Genomic DNA, 13,462 nt, shown 5'->3' with positions numbered 1-13,462 from the left:
CCTGGGATACAGACACAGAAACAGCTGGGATAGGGAAACAGCTGGGATAGAGACACACCTATAACACAGAAACAGCTGGAATAGAGAAACAGCTGGGACAGGGAAACAGCCGGAATAGAGACACCTGGGATACAGACACAGAAACAGCTGGGATAGGGAAACAGCTGGGACAGGGAAACAGCTGGAATAGAGAAACAGCTGGGATAGAGACACACCTAGAACACAGAAACAGCTGGGATAGGGAAACAGCTGGAATAGAGAAACAGCTGGGACAGGGAAACAGCCGGAATAGAGAAACAGCTGGGACAGGGAAACAGCCGGAATAGAGACACCTGGGATACAGACACAGAAACAGCTGGGATAGGGAAACAGCTGGGATAGAGACACACCTATAACACAGAAACAGCTGGAATAGAGAAACAGCTGGGACAGGGAAACAGCCGGAATAGAGACACCTGGGATACAGACACAGAAACAGCTGGGATAGGGAAACAGCTGGGACAGGGAAACAGCTGGAATAGAGAAACAGCTGGGATAGAGACACACCTAGAACACAGAAACAGCTGGGACAGGGAAACAGCTGGAATAGAGACACCTGGGATACAGACACAGAAACAGCTGGGATAGAGACCAGCCTGGGATACAGGCACAGAAACAGCTGGGATAGGGAAACAGCTGGAATAGAGACACACCTAGAACACAGAAACAGCTGGGATAGGGAAACAGCTGGAACACAGATACAGCTGGAATACGCAAACAACTGGAACACAGAAACAGCTGGAATACTGACAGAGATGGAATACAGAAGAACCTGGGATTCAGACACAGCTGGAATACAGACATAGAAACAGCTGGAATAGAGAAACACCTGGAATAGAGAAACCCCTGGAATACAGACACACCTGGGACACAAACACCTGGAACACGGACACCCGGTACACACCTGGTACACACCTGACACACGCCTTGTATGTGCCTTGCACACCCACCGTGCTGAAGCCCTGGGGCTCTCGCCCTCACCATCCTGAGCCCACCGGGGTTGCACGCTTGTCGTGCCAGGGCCAACATCAGGCTGGGACATGGGCACTGTGCCGTGCCAGGCCCAGTGCCACTGTGCTGCCTGCAGAGGAACAAAGCCCCTCAGTTCCCAGAGCACTGTGAGCATCACCCAGCATGTCCCCGTCCTGTGCCGCGCTCCCTGCAGCTCCGCCCGGCCCTCTGAGCAGGGGGTGAGTGCCCTGCTGCTCCCACCTGGGCCTGTGGGAGCTGGCATTAATGCTGGGGGTCTGGAACCCCATCTCTGCTCACTGCAGGCCCTCACGTGGAGCCCTTCCCTGTGTTGGGAGCGCTGTGTTTCCTATGGAGAGCACCAAATCCTTCCGGCTGAGGTGGTGATCTCCCTGAGGGGCTCTTATTTCTGCTTGTAGTTAAATTCGGGTATTTTCTCGGGAGGAGTTTCTTCACTGAAAGGGTGATTAGGCATTGGCAGGGGCTGCCCAGGAGGGTGGTGGAGTCTCCATCCCTGGGGGTGTCCAGGGAATGGCTCAACACGGCGCTCAGTGCTCTGGCCTGGTTGATAAGGTTGATGGGTCGCAGGTTGGGCTGGATCATCTTGGAGGTCTTTCCCAACCTCAGTGGCGCTGGGAGGGTGGGAGGGAGCCTGGTGCCGTCAGCCCCTCGCTGTAATCTGGGCTGATGACAGCAGATGGCTCCCGAAGCCCCTCGGAACCCCGCCCGGACCCCCGGCAGCACAGCTGGGCTGCACAGCTGGAATGAATGAGATAACAGCTCCAGGGCTTCGTCCTTCAGGAGAGCCCCGCAGGCCAGAGCTCCTGGTGACTCGTTCGTGTGACAGCATCACTGCAGGAGATGCTGTGGTGCTGTGTGATGCAATCCCTGCCTCGGAGCCCGCTGAACTCCTGCCCTGACAAACTCTGATAAACCCTGAGCTGGTGCCCATGGCCTCTCTGCTGCCCGGGCAGTGCCATCCTGTGGGAAGGACGGAGCTCTCAAGGACAGGTGACGTGCAGGTGCCACAGCAGCTCTGCCTGTTGAACAGGAGCAGCTCAGGGCTCGGTTTGCAGTCTCAGGGTGTTGGAATTTCACCTGTTTCACCCAGAGATGTGCCCCGTCCCTTTGCAGAGCTGGCAGAGCTCTGCTGGCTGCTCTCCTCCAGGAATGAAGGCCCTCCTGGCACCTCTGAGAGCTGTCAGCAGAGGGGGAAGCCAGTGCTGGGAACTGCCCTTCCATGGCACCAGGTCCAAGGGAATGTTGGCTTTAAGAGATGTGAGCCCAGGAGCCCGATAATTCCCACAAGGTCCCGTAAGTGAACACATCCTGTGCCTCCCTGATGAGTCAGCTCTGCCTCTTAGAGACACGGGCTTTAAATGGTCTGAGAGCCTCTTGCAGCTGGCGATTTAGAGATGGAATAATGATTAATTAAAGATATGTCTGTCCTTAGGGGTGCTGGGTCTTGTATCTTCTGGTTTAGGCGCTGGGCTTGGTGTGGCTTCCGCACAGCTGAAAAGAGACAGGAATAAAGTTTTCTCAGATGGGGTGGGGTCAAGAAGGACCAGTGAAAGATGGTTTAAGCGCCTTGATTGTTTTTTTTTGGGTCTCTTCATTTGCTAAAGAGGTCAGGGTGAAAGGGTGAGTTTGTTTACCCCGAGCTCAGCCCTGCTGAGGACCTGGCTGGCTCTTTGTGCTGAGTCACGGCCCGCTGGCCGCCTGCGCTGCCCAAGGGAACCTTTCTGTCCCCAATTCACATCCTCGCAGTCCCTGCAGTCCTTGGCAGGCTGGGCAGGGTGAGCCGTGCTCCCATTACTGCGGAAATGAACTGTTCAGTCACTGTCTGTGAAGAACGCCATACACTTGTTTGCAAAATCTTTAAAAGTTTAATAGTAATAAAATGGTTAAAAAAATTAGTAACACAGAGTAACAACAATTTGGACAAATTGAATTAGGACAATATGAGACAATAAAAACAAAGAGTTACGGACGTCTCGGTACCTTTTTCTGGGCACCACGAGCCCGAAGAAGGACCCACATTAACAGGGGATTAACCCTTAAAAGCAACAGCCTGTTGCATATTTATACATGATGCATAAATTCCATTCAAATACGGGATCGTCAACTTCTTCCTCCGAATCCTAACAGGACCTTCAAGGCGGGATGAAGTTCGTTTCTTCTGATAAGAAGGCAATAAATTCCCTTTCTCTGAAAGATTCAGGCGTCCCGTTGCTGCTACCTGGCTGCAAGCCCTTTCTTTTAAACAAAGCACCTTACATAGCACCGTTTCTATTTTAACAATTTTTATCACCTAAACCCATATTTAAGGGAATTAATACAGCATCACTTTCTAACACTACGCACATAACATCCACTTCAATATTTGCCAAAAGCCAATCACAAAATACACGCGTTTTTCACCCTGTCCAGGCTGAGAGTCGTGCCTGGTTTGCGGGGAAGGAGCCGGCTGAGCCCTGGTCCCGATGATGCTGGGGAGGTTTGCGTGAGCCCTGCTGGCTCTGTCCTGCCGTGACGCTGCTTGTGTAACGCTGCTCGCAGCTCTTACGAAACCCAGCCGGTGTCCTGGGCCAGAGCGCTGCTCTGTGTGCCCAGGGCTCCTCACCGGGCAGGGTCACACCTGCTCTGTCAGCTCTGGAACCATCCAGCCCCTCTGGTCGCATCCAAAATCCCGCTCCGAAAGCAGTTAGCCCAGTTCCTTAATTTAAGTGAACTTTAACGCCCAGGTTGCAAAAGGATCCGGGTAGTGCTTTAATGGAATTAAGCCAGTGCAGAATTGGAGTATTTGCTTCAGCCGGGATCATTATGGTTTTGCAAAAGCCAGGCTTAAGCTGAATTAAGTGACTCAAATGAAGCAGCTTGTGGCCAGAGGAGGCCCTAGGGACATCAGACTTGTATAAACCAGAATATAACCCAGAATTTCTAATGCAGGTGAGACCTGCAGAGTGATGTTCTGCCTTCTGTGGCACCTGCCAGGGAAAACCTTGGTCGTTATGAAACAGGGGACAAATCTCACCTGGGAGGTAAATAAGCCTGGTCTTAGGGATGAAGATACAGGTAGACCCCCATGGTTTGCTCCCTAAAGGATTCCTTTATAATTTTGTGTTAAAATAGTTTCCTGGGAGGAAAATAAGCCTGGTCTTAGGGATGAAGATACTGGTATGGAAGATAAAGACCCCATGGTTTTGTTTGCTCCTTATAAAGGAATCCTTTAGTTTTGTGTTAAAATAGTATACACCTAGCAGCAGTATGGGCCAGGAGTGTGGAGGAAAGAGGAGCCTGGCCTCAGAAAAGTAGGAAAAATTCCCAGATACATTTTCCAACAAACAAAAGCCCCTGTGAACACGAGGAAGGTACAGAAGAGCTCAGTGCAGTAATTAAACTCTGCATCAGCTGTCAGCCTGCTGCACATACAGGTAAGAGATGTGCCCTTAGAGAGCTTCTCTGCAGTTCCTTTCAGCTGGGGCAGGATCTGCTGATTGCCACGAGCTCTTCCCACCCAGGGCTGCACTTTGGGACTTGGGCTGCTCCAGCAGTTCTGGAGACATCTCAGCATTGCTGCAGCAATTGGTGCATTTCACTCTTGGCTATCCTTTGCCAACAGATCTAAACGGCCTGGATGTGGCTGTGCCTGGCTCTGGCTAACCATGCCTCACTGCCCAGCCCAGGATTTCTTGGATCCAGACAGGATTTGTGCTGGGAACCCAGGCAGATGTAAGTGGGAATGGAGGTAACTTCAGGAAGAGAGAGCTGCTGTCCCACATTGGGCTCGAGCTGCTTGCACTGCAAATCATCTTGTTTTCAGTTGTCTCACAAGGACGGATCCCCTTGTAGCACTGTAGTGTTTGTTTTACAATTCCCAAAGCTGTGATAGATTTTTGAGGGGAGACGTGTCTAATCTAGGAAAATTCTCCAGCTAAATTACAGTGGGTACTCTTTAGGCAGTTTAAAAATGGGCAGAAAAGAACCATTTCTCTGGTTTCTGATGGCTTGCCTATTACTGTTGACCTGAAAACAAAAAACCCAACTATCTCATAACATTGCATGTTCATAAATCAATTTTTTGTACAATTCTAATCTGTAAGTTTGCCGTTATTGATACTGTAGTAAGAGAAGAGCTTTGACACTCCATAAAGCTTTATTCCAAACCAAGACAGATCATTCCCAACCTGGTCTACTTTAAAAAGCAGACTGGTGTTGCATGTGTGGGCTCCTGGAAAGACCTGTTTGTCCTTGATTTGCACCTCAGTGGTTGTCAGGAAAAACTGACAACTGTATCCTACCCTCCTGCAGTTTCTCTATTAAATGCAATTATCCTGAGATGGTGCTGAGCAGTTACTGAGTGGTGCTGAGGTGCTCCTGGGATGGTGCTGAGGTGCTCCTGGGATGGTGCTGAGCAGTTACTGAGTGGTGCTGAGGTGCTCCTGGGACGGTGCTGAGGTGCTCCTGGGATGGTGCTGAGCAGTTACTGAATGGTACTGGGATGGTGCTGAGCAGATACTGAGATGGTGCTGAGCAGATACTGAGTGGTGCTGAGATGGTGCTGAGCAGTTACTGAGTGGTGCTGAGGTGCTCCTGAGATGGTGCTGAGATGGTGCTGAGCAGATACTGAGTGGTGCTGAGATGGTGCTGAGCAGTTACTGAGTGGTACTGGGATGGTGCTGAGCAGATACTGAGATGGTGCTGAGCAGATACTGAGTGGTGCTGAGATGGTGCTGAGGTGCTCCTGGGATGGTGCTGAGCAGATACTGAGTGGTGCTGGGCAGATACTGAGTGGTGCTGAGCAGATACTGAGTGGTGCTGAGATGGTGCTGAGCAGATACTGAGTGGTGCTGAGGTGCTCCTGGGATGGTGCTGAGGTGCTCCTGGGATGGTGCTGAGCAGTTACTGAATGGTACTGGGATGGTGCTGAGCAGATACTGAGTGGTGCTGAGATGGTGCTGAGCAGTTACTGAGTGGTGCTGAGGTGCTCCTGAGATGGTGCTGAGCAGATACTGAGTGGTGCTGAGATGGTGCTGAGCAGTTACTGAGTGGTGCTGAGGTGCTCCTGGGATGGTGCTGAGGTGCTCCTGGGATGGTGCTGAGCAGTTACTGAGTGGTGCTGAGGTGCTCCTGGGATGGTGCTGAGGTGCTCCTGAGATGGTGCTGAGCAGATACTGAGTGGTGCTGAGATGGTGCTGAGGTGCTCCTGAGATGGTGCTGAGGTGCTCCTGGGATGGTGCTGAGCAGTTACTGAGTGGTGCTGAGATGGTGCTGAGCAGTTTCTGAGGTGCTCCTGGGATGGTGCTGAGCAGTTACTGAATGGTGCTGAGGTGCTCCTGGGATGGTGCTGAGCAGTTACTGAATGGTACTGGGATGGTGCTGAGCAGATACTGAGATGGTGCTGAGCAGATACTGAGATGGTGCTGAGCAGATACTGAGTGGTGCTGAGATGGTACTGAGGTGCTCCTGAGATGGTGCTGAGTTGCTCCTGAGATGGTGCTGAGATGGTGCTGAGCAGTTACTGAATGGTGCTGAGCAGTTACTGAGTGGTACTGAGGTGCTCCTGAGATGGTGCTGAGCAGATACTGAGTGGTGCTGAGATGGTGCTGAGCAGTTACTGAGTGGTGCTGAGGTGCTCCTGGGATGGTGCTGAGCAGATACTGAGTGGTGCTGAGATGGTGCTGAGGTGCTCCTGAGATGGTGCTGAGGTGCTCCTGGGATGGTGCTGAGCAGTTACTGAGTGGTGCTGAGCAGATACTGAGTGGTGCTGAGATGGTGCTGAGCAGTTTCTGAGGTGCTCCTGGGATGGTGCTGAGCAGTTACTGAGTGGTGCTGAGGTGCTCCTGGGATGGTGCTGAGCAGTTACTGAGTGGTGCTGAGGTGCTCCTGGGATGGTGCTGAGCAGTTACTGAATGGTGCTGAGGTGCTCCTGGGATGGTGCTGAGCAGTTACTGAATGGTACTGGGATGGTGCTGAGCAGATACTGAGATGGTGCTGAGCAGATACTGAGATGGTGCTGAGCAGATACTGAGTGGTGCTGAGATGGTACTGAGGTGCTCCTGAGATGGTGCTGAGTTGCTCCTGAGATGGTGCTGAGCAGTTACTGAGTGGTGCTGAGGTGCTCCTGGGATGGTGCTGAGGTGCTCCTGGGATGGTGCTGAGCAGTTACTGAATGGTACTGGGATGGTGCTGAGCAGATACTGAGTGGTGCTGAGATGGTACTGAGGTGCTCCTGAGATGGTGCTGAGTTGCTCCTGAGATGGTGCTGAGCAGTTACTGAGTGGTGCTGAGGTGCTCCTGGGATGGTGCTGAGGTGCTCCTGGGATGGTGCTGAGCAGTTACTGAATGGTACTGGGATGGTGCTGAGCAGATACTGAGTGGTGCTGAGATGGTGCTGAGCAGTTACTGAGTGGTGCTGAGGTGCTCCTGAGATGGTGCTGAGGTGCTCCTGGGATGGTGCTGAGCAGTTACTGAGATGGTGCTGAGCAGATACTGAGATGGTGCTGAGCAGATACTGAGTGGTGCTGAGATGGTACTGAGGTGCTCCTGAGATGGTGCTGAGTTGCTCCTGAGATGGTGCTGAGCAGTTACTGAGTGGTGCTGAGCAGATACTGAGATGGTGCTGAGCAGTTTCTGAGGTGCTCCTGGGATGGTGCTGAGCAGATACTGAGTGGTGCTGAGATGGTGCTGAGGTGCTCCTGAGATGGTGCTGAGGTGCTCCTGGGAAGGTGCTGAGCAGTTACTGAGTGGTGCTGAGCAGATACTGAGTGGTGCTGAGATGGTGCTGAGCAGTTTCTGAGGTGCTCCTGGGATGGTGCTGAGCAGTTACTGAATGGTGCTGAGGTGCTCCTGGGATGGTGCTGAGCAGTTACTGAATGGTACTGGGATGGTGCTGAGCAGATACTGAGATGGTGCTGAGCAGATACTGAGATGGTGCTGAGCAGATACTGAGTGGTGCTGAGCAGATACTGAGTGGTGCTGAGATGGTGCTGAGCAGTTTCTGAGGTGCTCCTGGGATGGTGCTGAGCAGTTACTGAATGGTGCTGAGGTGCTCCTGGGATGGTGCTGAGCAGTTACTGAATGGTACTGGGATGGTGCTGAGCAGATACTGAGATGGTGCTGAGCAGATACTGAGATGGTGCTGAGCAGATACTGAGTGGTGCTGAGATGGTGCTGAGGTGCTCCTGAGATGGTGCTGAGGTGCTCCTGGGATGGTGCTGAGCAGTTACTGAGTGGTGCTGAGGTGCTCCTGGGATGATGCTGAGGTGCTCCTGGGATGGTGCTGAGCAGTTACTGAATGGTACTGGGATGGTGCTGAGCAGATACTGAGTGGTGCTGAGATGGTGCTGAGGTGCTCCTGAGATGGTGCTGAGGTGCTCCTGGGATGGTGCTGAGCAGTTACTGAATGGTACTGGTATGGTGCTGAGCAGATACTGAGATGGTGCTGAGCAGATACTGAGTGGTGCTGAGATGGTGCTGAGGTGCTCCTGGGATGGTGCTGAGCAGATACTGAGTGGTGCTGAGCTGCTCCTGGGATGGTGCTGATCAGATACTGAGTGGTGCTGAGATGGTGCTGAGCAGTTACTGAGGTGCTCCTGGGATGGTGCTGAGCAGATACTGAGTGCTCCTGAGATGGTGCTGAGCAGTTACTGAGTGGTGCTGAGATGGTGCTGAGGTGCTCCTGAGATGGTGCTGAGGTGCTCCTGGGATGGTGCTGAGCAGTTACTGAGTGGTGCTGAGATGGTGCTGAGGTGCTCCTGAGATGGTGCTGAGGTGCTCCTGGGATGGTGCTGAGCAGTTACTGAGTGGTGCTGAGGTGCTCCTGGGATGGTGCTGAGGTGCTCCTGGGATGGTGCTGAGCAGTTACTGAATGGTACTGGTATGGTGCTGAGCAGATACTGAGTGGTGCTGAGATGGTGCTGAGGTGCTCCTGGGATGGTGCTGAGCAGATACTGAGATGGTGCTGAGCAGTTTCTGAGGTGCTCCTGGGATGGTGCTGAGCAGATACTGAGTGGTGCTGAGATGGTACTGAGGTGCTCCTGAGATGGTGCTGAGCAGATACTGAGTGCTCCTGAGATGGTGCTGAGCAGTTACTGAGTGGTGCTGAGCAGATACTGAGTGGTGCTGAGCTGGTACTGAGATGGTGCTGAGCAGATACTGAGTGGTGCTGAGCTGGTACTGAGTGGTGCTGAGGTGCTCCTGAGATGGTGCTGAGCAGTTACTGAGTGGTGCTGAGGTGCTCCTGAGATGGTGCTGAGGTGCTCCTGAGATGGTGCTGAGCAGTTACTGAGTGGTGCTGAGGTGCTCCTGGGATGGTGCTGAGCAGTTACTGAATGGTACTGGGATGGTGCTGAGCAGATACTGAGTGGTGCTGAGATGGTACTGAGGTGCTCCTGAGATGGTGCTGAGCAGATACTGAGTGGTGCTGAGATGGTGCTGAGCAGTTACTGAGTGGTGCTGAGGTGCTCCTGAGATGGTGCTGAGCAGTTACTGAGTGGTGCTGAGCAGTTACTGAGTGGTGCTGAGGTGCTCCTGAGATGGTGCTGAGCAGTTACAGAGTGGTGCTGAGCTGGTACTGAGTGGTGCTGAGCAGATACTGAGTGGTGCTGAGCTGGTACTGAGTGGTGCTGAGGTGCTCCTGAGATGGTGCTGAGGTGCTCCTGAGATGGTGCTGAGCAGTTACTGAGTGGTGCTGAGGTGCTCCTGGGATGGTGCTGAGCAGTTACTGAATGGTACTGGGATGGTGCTGAGCAGATACTGAGATGGTGCTGAGCAGATACTGAGATGGTGCTGAGCAGATACTGAGTGGTGCTGAGATGGTACTGAGGTGCTCCTGAGATGGTGCTGAGTTGCTCCTGAGATGGTGCTGAGCAGTTACTGAGTGGTGCTGAGCAGATACTGAGTGGTGCTGAGCTGGTACTGAGTGGTGCTGAGCAGATACTGAGTGGTGCTGAGCTGGTACTGAGTGGTACTGAGGTGCTCCTGGGATGGTGCTGAGCAGTTACTGAATGGTACTGGTATGGTGCTGAGCAGATACTGAGATGGTGCTGAGCAGATACTGAGTGGTGCTGAGATGGTGCTGAGGTGCTCCTGGGATGGTGCTGAGCAGATGCTGAGTGGTGCTGAGCAGATGCTGAGTGGTGCTGAGCAGATGCTGAGCTGGCGCCGGGCGGTGCCGAGGCGCGGCCGCTCCCCCCCGGGCCGCGCTGCCGCCATCCCCACGGACGCTGCGGGCCGTGCCCCTCCGCAGCGTGTGCGGGGCGCGTGGCCGGGCGGAACTGGGGATGGGAGCGGGCGGCAGGGCTGGGCGAGGCGGTGTCCCGGGGGGGGGGGGGGGTCGGTGTGTACCGGCTGTGAACCGGAGCTGGGTGTTTAGCGGTGTGTTTACCGGTGTGTACCGGAGCTCCATGAGTACCGGGGCTCGGTGTGTACCGGGTGTGTACCGGAGCTGGGTGTTTACCGGTGTGTTTACCGGTGTATGTACCGGGTGTGTACCGGTGTGTACCGGGGCTCGATGCGCACCGCGGCCGCCGCAGGCCGGAGCGGGCCGGGCCGGGCCGTGAGGAGCGGGGGCATCGCGGCAGCGCCCCCTGCCGGCCGGGGCGGCGCGCGCGCCCCCGCTGCCCGCAGACAATGGGGCGGCGGCGGCGGCGGCGGGGGCGCGCGCGCGGGCGGGGCGAGCGCTCCCCGCGAGAGGCGGGGGGCCCGGGCGGCTCGGCGGCGCTCCGCGCACGCGCGCGCGCGCTCCCGCCCCGCCGGCGCGGCGAAGGTTCCGGAGCCCGCGCGCGCCCCCGCCCCGCCCGCGCCGCCGCCGCCGCCGCCGCCGCTGTCACCGTCACCGCCACCGCTGTCAGCAGCCGGCTCCGGTGCGGACACCCCCGCAGCAGCGGCAGGTACGGGGAGGGGAGGCTGCCGTGGGCTGGAGCGGGGCGCTGAACCCCCGGGCGCGCTCTCCCTCCGCCGCGTCCCGCGCGGAGAACGGGGAGGGGGGAGAGAAAAAAAACCAAAAAAAATCAATCAAGAAGCAAAATCCGTCCATTTCATCCCAAAAGCGAGGGGAGGGGCGTGTCCCGGTGCCGGCGCCCCGGGGCTGCGGCAGCGCGAGGCGCGGCCCCTGCGGCAGCGCGGGCGGCCGGGGCAGGTGCGGCAGCGAGGGATGGAGGGATGGAGGGATGGACGGATGGATGGATGGAGGGATGGAGCGATGGAGAAGGGCGGGTTTGGGGCTTGCTCCCCGCTTTGCGCCCGTTTCGGCCCCGTTCCTCCCGGCAGGTGGGGCCGGGGCTGCGGCAGGAGGGGCGGCAGCGCGGGGCCATGTTCTGCAGCCGCCTCGAGGGGGGAGGCAGCGGTGATTAAAAACGGCAAATTAATCAATAATGGCAAACCGTAACGAAAAAGCGTTTCGAATTAAAAAAAAAAAAAAAAAAAAAAAAGGGAAAAAAGGAGCTGCACACGCCCAGCCCTAAATTTTGCGTGGGGGGAAGCGTTATTGAGGTCACGGCACCCCGGCGCTGCCCGGCTTTGTTGCACCCCCCGGTGCCCGTGTCGAGGGGTTCGGTGTTTAACGTGAGCGTGGTGGGTCCCATCCTGTTGAATCCCGGGTGTTTTCCAGCCCCAGGATGGGGATGCCCATCCTCGTGGGTTTGGGGCTGGGATGGGGCTCCATGCTGGTCCCTGGATGTGCCGGGCACATCTCAAGCATCCCAGTGCCATGCTGGGATTGCCCTTGTCATGCTGGAATTGCCCCCTTGTCCCTTCCATCTGCCTCTTCCCATGCTGTCTCTTCTTTCTCGTCCCCAAATCCCACCAGGTGGGGCATGGAGCTGCCCCCCCCCTTTCTGGGTTTCGCCTTTTTTACCCGTGCTTGTTGGGTATTTCTTTATTTTAAATATAACTTAGCTGGGAAAAGGGAAGTTTCCTGGCCAGGTGTTTCCAGGAGCACACACCTGCCCTCCTGCCTTGGAGCAATTCACCCTGCAAGGAGCAGAAACAGCTCGTTCCAGGTGAGGGATGGAGATGCCTGCCTGCATCCCCAACTGCCACACGAGCACAAGGGAGGCTTGGCTTAGGGAAGACGATTTCTCCTGGTGTTTTTGGACACCTAGAAACGAAATCCTGCAGGGCAGCTGCCATCACTTCAGAGGGAGTTTCTCCTTCCATTTGCTGCGGTACCACCCCGCGAGGTGCAGCTCCATTTGCTGCTCGTGCTGGAAGGAGCAGCTGAGATGAGCTAAGCCGTCACCATTTGTATGCAGAGTATTCCCGAGCTTCCCCGGCGTGGATGTGGGCAGATGTTGGATGCGTGTGTGAATCAGTGGAACAGAATTTGCTGCTGAGGATCGTTAATGTGCCTTGTCCAGCAATGGCTGCCTGCTTCCATCCGTGGAAGGGGTTTTGGCTCTGCTGCCAGCACCTCACATTTGGGGTGTTTGATGGCTTTCAGTTTTCTTGGCATTATTTTTTTAGGGTGGTCAATCAGAACAGGTCTCAGTTGGGCGTTTGCAGGCTGCTCTTGAAGGGGAGAAGAATTAAAACCTCGTTCTCTTTAGGAGTCAAGAATTGCCTAACCCAGTTATGCTTTGTTCGCTCTTGAAACACAAAATGCTTGGTTTTCACCCCAAGATGAGCAGCTTAAGGAGAAAAGAAAAGTGTTGGCTGATTTACCTGTGATTTGTAGAGGATTTGAACATAGAATTGTGGAATGGTTTGGGTTGAAAGGAGCCTTACAGACCATGTTCCATCCCCCTGGCATGGGCAGGGACATCTTCCATTAGACCAGATTGCTCCAGCCTGCACTCCAAGCTTCCAGGGATGGGGATCCGCTGGCAGATGGTTCACACCTGATTAAAGTATTGCATTTTCTCATTCTTGGAGTAAGGTGCAGGTGGGGTTCATTTTTTGAGACCCGGGGAACGCGATGCCCATCCCACAGATGGTGTCACAGATCCGAGAGGGATGTTTATCCTGCAGGGATTAACTGGGGATAGCGGTGTTGGGAGCTCTGTGTGCAGCTCCCTGAGCAGGGGATGGGTCCAGCCCCTGCAGGTGCAAGTGCAGGTTTGGTGTCTCCCTCTGTCTAGCACTGTGTGAAGTATTTACAGCTCTGGCTTCCAATTCGGGCTTGCTCACCCTTCCCACTCCCCTGTATCCCTTGCTGCCCTCAGCCTCTGCCTTCCCAAGGTATTCCATCCAAACTGTCCCATCCCCTTTGTGCTTAAAGAACTGCACCTTCAGGAGGACCAAGCAACTGTATTTATTTCACTTATTTTATATATGAAAAGGGAATGCTGTAGCTTTGTCATTTCCTTCCCCAAAAACCGTGGTAAATTCTGCTCCCCCGGGCAGTCCTCACAGGATAAAAAAGAGAAAAATGTGGCACTGTAGCTGCCCTTTCTCGGTGAGGAAGAGCTGGGTGTAGCCAGTCAGGGATGCTCGTGGCACGCTGCTGAGGTGG

The 13,462-nt window shown here is 54.8% G+C and overlaps 1 protein-coding gene across 6 annotated transcripts in view; it reads left to right on the top strand.

Annotated features, from left to right (window-relative positions):
- Nucleotides 1–10,766: 10,766 nt before the first annotated feature.
- Nucleotides 10,767–13,462, top strand: part of MAPT (microtubule associated protein tau) — a 43,281-nt gene continuing 40,585 nt past the window's right edge. For all 6 annotated transcript variants that reach the window (XM_058820387.1, XM_058820386.1, XM_058820385.1 and 3 more), the window contains exon 1: nucleotides 10,767–10,901. The gene's annotated coding sequence lies outside the window, so the exon portion shown is untranslated. The remainder of the gene's footprint in view (nucleotides 10,902–13,462) is intronic.

Source organism: Ammospiza caudacuta, chromosome 27 (assembly GCF_027887145.1).
Source record: "Ammospiza caudacuta isolate bAmmCau1 chromosome 27, bAmmCau1.pri, whole genome shotgun sequence".
In the NCBI taxonomy this organism is placed as follows: Eukaryota; Metazoa; Chordata; class Aves; order Passeriformes; family Passerellidae; genus Ammospiza; species Ammospiza caudacuta.
Note: the sequence above shows the minus strand (reverse complement) of the source record. Positions and strands in the feature narration are given on the sequence as shown.